Genomic DNA, 7,341 nt, shown 5'->3' on the forward strand with positions numbered 1-7,341 from the left:
CGGAGAGAGAGGGGGGGGCCATCTGAATACTATCCACATCCCATAATGATCTCAATAATAACCCTGACAACACTCATGGACATAAAAATAGTGTGTGATATGGTGATATGAGTGCAAGTGTGTGTGCGTGTGTATGTGTGTGGTTGGCTCGGATTATGAGGAGCAGTAAAACACAGAGAAACTCAGTGAATATGCTGGAGGTAAATGAAGTCCCATGGGGGTAATATTCACCTCGCCATAATAATTCTGCCACTGTCAAAAGCCAGCTAGCTTTGCTGTAAGTGTGTGTGTGTGTTTGTGTGAGTGCATGATGTGTCTTCTGAAAGTAGAACACAAGCTCGCTCTCTCTCTCTCTCTCTCTCTCTCTCTCTCTCTCTCTCTCTCTCTCTCTCTCTTTCTCTCTCTCTCTCTCACACACACATACACACACACACACACCCCTCCCCTCTGCATCGCAAGCCGAATCCAACTTCCCTTGTTCTTTTTCTCTCTTAGTGGCAAGCTCGACAAGTCGGAACTGCACCTCAGTAGTCGACTGAGGCGAGCAGGAGGAAGTAGTCATTCATCCAGTGTGTGTCAACCACAAGTTGACTAGGAGAATGAGCAGGGAAGCAAAGCGATGTCTATTTCTGTCTCGGATGAGTGGGAATGGTCAGGGAGGAGAGCACAGGCTACCCACTGAGGGAGACACTGGGTTTCATTGTGAGCTCCAGGGCTATAGGGAGCAGTGATCGGAAGGATGGATCTGTTGAATATCTGTCTCTTTGTGTGTGTGTGTGTGTGTGTGTGTGTGTGTGTGTGTGTGTGTGTGTGTGTGTTGGTGTGTCGGTGTGTCTGTGTGAGTGTGTATGGGTGCGTTTGCATGTCTCTTCTGCACCCAAATGCGATGAATGACACTCATTAGCCTCATGTTAGCCTTGCTAGCTGCAATGCCCTGCGGCAATGAGGTCACATACAAGGTCACGACTTGATTACATGGTAACACACTCGCTGACATCGGTGTGTAAGTAAAACATACTCTCTACTCTCTCGTCTTCCATGCAGTTTCAAATCCCTTAACAGAGCTAAAATCAACAAATATCTACAAAGACACATCCGGCTCATCATCTTATGATTTTAAAACATTTATTTATTTGTTTTATTATTGCTCAACACATGCAACATACATCTACTGTCAACACAGCATGTGTTTACCAGTAGTACATTTTAAAAAGTTCATTTTACTAACATATGTATTAAAACATAACACACACCCACAGTACAGCACTCATCCAAAGACGACACCGAAATACGTAGCTGTTAAAAATGACACATCTTTCCCTCATCTGATCGCTCCTCAGTCTTTTGTCTTTAATTTACAGATGTGGGTATAAAGGGAAAAAAGAGCCTGCGGGCGCTCTGTGTTCTCTGTCATCAACATTGATTTTTGTTCCTATCGTATTCAGTGCTATAGTTTTACAGCTACTCTCTCCCGCACGCTTTCCCTTTACTATAAGACACCAGCTTTTATACACACACACCATCCACACCGTGTCGGATTTGAAGCCAAAACATTTTTTGCCCTTTTGATGGCCGAGGCTTCAGGGTGTTGATGGCGTTCAGTCTATTGATCCTACACGTTTATACAGGGCAGGATATCCCACCGGTATTGGTCAGAATTGCATGAAATTCAGTTGATATTCATGGTCCACAGAGGAGGAATCCTAATGTTTCTGTAAACCTCTGACCTTTCTTAAAATACAGCCATCAGGCCAAAACTTCCACTTATGCATTAGGAATATGTATGATAATGACTAAACACATGCATACTGCCTAGTGGGCGATCCCTTTCCATTCTGAGCAGTCCATGAGCTTGTAGGTAGTACTGGTACTGTATTAGTGCTGGTAAACTCTAAGTACATCAAAATTATCAACAAGTTGTCTTTCATATTGTGGCATGGTATTATACACTGCAGCCTCCAGAGGACTTACTAAGGCATTAGACTGTTTTGTTGTCACTCATGTACATGTATTATATGTCTTTTTTTCCCTGTGTCATTCCCTTAGAATGAAAGAGCAAAAGATTATTTCTATTCTCACCAATTTGCCCCAAAAACAAATGCTCAAGGTGAAATTAAGGCAACGTGGATGGCATGTGACTGACCTTATAGGTAAGTTATAACACTTCATCATACAGTGCTGGTATGATTCGGAAATTTATTACTTTTGGCAAATGTATTTGACAGAGCAGCAGCTGCTGAGCTTAGGCGTGGATGAGGCATAGCTGCCATGTGCCGGCAAGTTTTTGAACCTGCTTCGTAGGTGAATAAAAGTCTGAGTGTGTGGTGATGTAAGTGGAGTGAGCTAGAATGTTCTTAGGCTTTTTTTTATTTTAAAAATCCAGGAACGTGTGGGTATTACTAAAATTAAAAGATGGATGAAAATCAGATTGGATATTAAAAATAACCATGTCTGTGTGCGTTTGTGTGTGTGTGTGTGTGTGTTTGTGGTTTGAAAGTGTTTGTGTTTATACCTTTGCACTTATTTTCATGTGTGTAATTTTGTAGCGTCCTTATGCTCATCTGGTGTGCTAATGTGTGTGTGTTTTTAGCGTCACATACTTGTATTTTTAGGCATATTTTTGCGTATGTGTGTGTGTGTGTGTGTGTGTGTGTGTGTGTGTGTGTGTGTGTGCGTGCGTTTAGGCTTGAACTCAAAGCCCTCTAACTCAACTGTCTGCGAAACAGAGGTGAGGCTTTCTACCTGAAATTAGTCTCTGTGGGAAGACGAGAGGCATCGCTAAGGCCTTCTCTTTTAGCCAGTTGGCCCAGCCCACAGCTGCCCAGCCACTGTCACACTGAGAAGCACATGTCATTGAAAGGAGACATTAATTGCCTTGGTGCAATGGCAAGACGCTTACTAGCCGTGCTCAGGTGCACCTTTGCTGCTGCCTTGCAAATGAGATGCAGAGTGTTGGCTGCAGTACCTCCTTCCCGGGGATAATTGACCCTTGGGATCCGCCTTACGGTCCTCCCACCCTCCCTCTTTCCTTGCTTACTTCCTCCTCTTCTTCACCTCCTCCTCTGTTTTCCCCCTCTGTTGCCTCCAAGACAGCGCAGGACACCTCCTGATTGGTTGGTAGTCAGCAGGATGGGGTTGGCCCTTTGACCCCACAGCCTCCCTTCTCTTCTTCAGCGCCTCTCCCTTTCTCTTCCTGTCTCCAGCTCCTTCACAAGGGCATTCACGTGGTGATGCAGCCAGTGGAGACGAAAGGAGAGAGAGCGCTGCCAGACACGGCTACTGCCCAGACCATTACCACATGAACCCCCCCCCCCTTTTTCTGTTTTTGAAAGTGCCCCACCCCACTCACCCGCTGCTTAGTCATGTTGTTTTTGTTGTCGCAGCTCCAAGTTTTAATGAGGTGAGACTCCTTGTATTCCACTGTGCTACTGGCTGGGCAACAGCAGGCAGTGCTGTTTATTTACAGCTAAAGGTCCACGCCGCTCAACCGTAATCGACCCATGCATTGCTCAATCACAGGCGAGCGTATGGAAAACAAGGGCCCACCTGTATACCTGGGCACAGTGCTGTGGATTACCTTTCCAATCCCCGCTCCTCCCACACAGATTTTGTTTGACTCTTTATGTTGTTTGCTCTCTCCTTGCACAGCTTTCCCACTTCCTTCACTATTTTTTTCCTCCTCTAACTGTCCCTCCTGATTGTCTGCCCTGTCCTCCTTTCAGTTTAGTCTCTCTCTCTCTCTCTCTCTCTCACTCTCTCTCTCTCTCATGTGCTTTGCTTTTCAGAGCACGGCCAAAACAGTTAGCACAAGTACACGCCTGGTAAGCCATTTGCAGGAAGCCTGCGGCTGAGATCGCAGCCCCCTGAGCATAATATGCAAGGTGTGGCAGAGAATGACACTGTTAATCTTGAAGGATTACTTTCTCATGGAGCAATTTGTCACTGGAGAAGTCTATACTGTTTGCTTATGTACTCTGTGCATATCCTCCTGTACCCCGTGTATCTGCCTGTGCTGATGTGCTTGTGTGCACTTGCTTATGTGTGGGTGTTAAAATGTTGACTTACTAATCTAGTGTAATTGAATAGGGGGCCATCTGCTTGGATGTTTATCTTCTTCTTTTTTCGCCGATGTAGTCATTGCCTGTATATTTTCACGTGTCTGATTTCATCTTAATATGAGCATATGTGTGTGTTTTGTGAGTGCACGTGTGTTTTTCATCTGTAGCCTTTAACTGGCTGGAAGCCCCCTCTTTGGTGGAGAGGCCAGCCATGGCAGAAGAGGGCTGCGCTTAGTGCGTTTCATGCTTAATTCTGTGTCAATTAGTTGACTGCTACCTTCCCTCCAGCAAAAGAGCACGGAGAGGAACACAAGCCCACAGAAATCCTCTGGCTTTGACAGGCGCAGTGTTCAATCATTTATCCCAAGGCCCCGGGCCACGGAGCACTGTCAACAAACATTCCATTGAAATCATATCAAGCCTCCTCTGTTCCCTCATTTTTGTACTCTCTCTGCTCTGCCTCTCACTCTTTCCATCTCCCTCTGCCTCTTTATCTTGCTCGTTCTTTACCCTCTGCTTCCTCTCTCGATATGCTTTTACCCACCTTCGCTATTATTTGTCTCTTCCTCCTCACCCCTCGCCCTCTGGGGTTTCTCGATCTCTGTAGCAGTGGTTTTAGTTCTTTCTTTAAGCCGCTGTGCCTCTGTCTCCCTCCCAGGACTTGGCAGCAGAGTGTTAATTTGTTAAGCTGTTCCTTGTTTGCACTGGTTTCCCCCCCCCCCCCCGCTTGGCATGTGGTCAGGTTGTGGTCGGATCTTAAGATGAGCACCAGATATATCGAGATCACAGAAAATAATATATTTCAGCTTGAATTTGGTTCAGAGGATATTTTAACAAGGCAGGGTTTGATGCATCTTAAAACATAAACATCAGTGACCACGTTTCAAGTGATACTGTAAATGCATTTGTATATACAACACCTTTTGACCCACAACTTTTACACTTAAGAGCACATCAAGTCTAAAACCTCTGCATATGTCTTTGCAAATGCTGTGGTTTTCAACTTAGGTTGAAGTTGAAAGGACTCTTTGATCACAGCATGCAGCTGGATTGAAGATCTATGATCTAACAAATATTGAAACTGAGCAGAGGTATCATGTAGTGGGCCACTCTTCAGCTTAACTACCCAACTTGACTCTTACATTGAGGAAATGAATCATTTTAGACAACAATTAGATTATACTGCACAGAGATTTCACATCCATGTGCCATCTGAAAGAAAATAGAGATTAAACTATTCAGAATACACCAGCCAATTAGCTTCACAGCCTCCATCTCCCCAGTTTTTCCCCCGTTCTTTGCTTTTGGCCCATTGGAACTCTGGGAAATATGCTGATGCAGGGTATTTTGCAGGTAAGGTGGACAGAGGCCAAATCTGAGTTTTTTTTTCCCCTGGCTTCCTCTGCTCTGGGCTACAAACATTGATGCAGAGCAAGAGATAGAAGAGAAAAAGGAGAGGAATCTTCCACTCCCTCCCCTGAGCCGTCATCCCGAGAGAAACTCAACTCACCTGGGTATATTCCGTGTCGGAGAGTAATAAATAAATGTATCGGGTTAATTATTAAAGACAGCCTAAACGAAGATAGATACTATCCTCTGAAGGCTTGGTGGTTCCACAGGCCTGATCTTCACTCAGATGTTGTTGTGATTCCTGTTTGTTTGCCCCACTGGTGGTCAGGACACACATACTGTAAATCTTTGCATCTTTATTCTGTCATTTCAGACAATTCCCTATGTTTACCCTAATTTGTTGGCCCTATTTTGTTCTTCATTTTCAAACAAATGGAGTGGAGAGAACATAATCACAACAACAGGACAGTGTGCAAAGGAAAAACACTTCCTCCAACAATGCCTCAAACGTGTATTTGAAATTAACCGTGAATACATGACAACTCTAATAAAATGGATCAAAGGGCATAATTGAATTAGGTCTCACTCATTTCAAACTTAAGGCCTTTGAACAATTTTTTGGTGGGTGCACCCTCTTACTCAGCACAACATGAGCCACCCACAGTAAAACTACAGAACCCTTCTGCAATAATCACCACACTTTTTCCCAGCAGAGTCCAAACTTTCGTCCATTTCTTTCTCAAACAAAGAAACCTTAAAAAGAAATCATGGAGAATTATTAAAGAAAGATCACTCGTCCTGTTTACAATCATCAAACAAAACGTGTATTTTCTCTTTGCACATTACTAGCCGAACTTCCTAAACCCTCCTCTGGCTGTTCAGGTTTACGTCCCACAGCAGAGCGCCTCTGACTTGACAAACTAGAAATCCAGAAGACAACAACAGGGCCCTTGTATCAGTCCCTGGACAAAGCCAAATTAATATTTAAAGATCATTACTAATGCCCTGAAGTAAAACACAGAGACTAGGTAATTAATTGATTGAGCTGGGTGGTCCGCAGAGAGATTAGACCGGATGAGTGTTGTTTATCTCTGTTGTTATTGAAGTATATTTGATTGCTTTGAGCGAATGATTTCCTATTGAATGTAAAGAAGGGGGACACGGTACTGTATGTTTGACCTGTAAGGCATATGCAGTGAGTTCATATTCTTGGAGTGATATAATCAGCTGGGGATTAATTGTCCCTTGTGCTTTTCCCCCCAGTATGTAGTGTAAATTTGCAACGCTAGTAATCTATTGTACAACACAGTTTATATTGGAGCTAAGTGGAATCTGTAGACCTGTTTTCACAGGCTCATATAACAAGTGGATGGATTTCCACTGCTGATAATAGCAGATGCACTTGGCAAGACAATAAGTTGTGTTCTACATCATTTGGCCTACTTCCTATATCAACTGTTGGATGTGAATAGAGTGTCAACAGAGTGCTAATTGTTGTTCGGCATTTTGATTTATCACAGGCGCAAGCCAAGGGAGAACAGAGGATGATTTTGCATTTGGCAGGCTGTCCCCCCATTCCCCAGCAGCATGCCAATGGTTCTGTTTCCTGGTGAAAAGCCTAAATTCACTGATTTAGTACCCTGGATAGAGCTTCCCTGCTCTGTCCACATGCTGCTTCTCCACTAATTACATACTGTATACAAATACTGCATAGTTTACACTGTGTACTAATGTTGACTGTGCACTATTTTGGCCTGGAACCAAGTATGCTTATTCAAGTGTACGCCTACTTTACTTGAATATTAAAATCTTGTGAGACTTTTTTTTTTTCATTTTTATTTTCACTTTATCTGATAGATTTGGTTACTTTGCAGATTTTCTATATAAAACATATAAAAAATTGATGAAATATGACTTATTACCAGGATTGCCA

The sequence above is a fragment of the Seriola lalandi genome, unplaced genomic scaffold (assembly GCF_002814215.2).
Source record: "Seriola lalandi dorsalis isolate HSWRI2012SDOR001 ecotype SW California unplaced genomic scaffold, Sedor1 jcf7180002054546, whole genome shotgun sequence".
In the NCBI taxonomy this organism is placed as follows: Eukaryota; Metazoa; Chordata; class Actinopteri; order Carangiformes; family Carangidae; genus Seriola; species Seriola lalandi.